A 632-nucleotide genomic window follows, 5' to 3' on the forward strand; every position below is an offset into this window, starting at 1 on the left:
CACGTACGTACCCAGGACTTGTTTACTGCTTACAACAATGCAGAAATGTGCCTCCCCTCCCCCCACACCCCCATACTCTCCCCTCCCCCCCATTACCTTCTTCCCTCCCTTCCTCCTCCTCCTCCAGACACCTCATCTCCTCCCACACCACCTTCACCCTCCTCCCCCTCCCCACCTTTATCCCCCTCTCTCCTCCAACACCTTCACCCACCTCCCTCCCCCTACACCTTCACCCCCTCCCTCCCCCAACACCTCCACCCCCCTCCCTCCCCCAACACCTCCATCCCCCTCTCCCACCCTCCCTCCCCTAACACCTCCACACCCCCCCTTCCACCCTCCCCCAACACCTCCACACCCCCCCTTCCACCCTCCCCCCTCCCCAACACACTCCCCCGGCGCTTTCACCATCGGCATCACCATCAGCCTCGTACCGGTTCTCCTCCGCCGTCAGCATCGGGGCGAGCCGGCGGGCGATAGACCTCTCTAACAGGACCTTCGCGCCAGGATCTCCTTCAGAAGGGATTCCTTCGGGCGCCGCTCGCCCCTCAGCCCACGGCATGCGGCGAAGGGCTTTCGCGTTTTCTAAAACGGCTTTCGTTTCAACGTTCTCTTTCCATCGACATCGCTTTAAA

The sequence above is a fragment of the Penaeus monodon genome, chromosome 24 (genome assembly GCF_015228065.2).
Source record: "Penaeus monodon isolate SGIC_2016 chromosome 24, NSTDA_Pmon_1, whole genome shotgun sequence".
In the NCBI taxonomy this organism is placed as follows: domain Eukaryota; kingdom Metazoa; phylum Arthropoda; class Malacostraca; order Decapoda; family Penaeidae; genus Penaeus; species Penaeus monodon.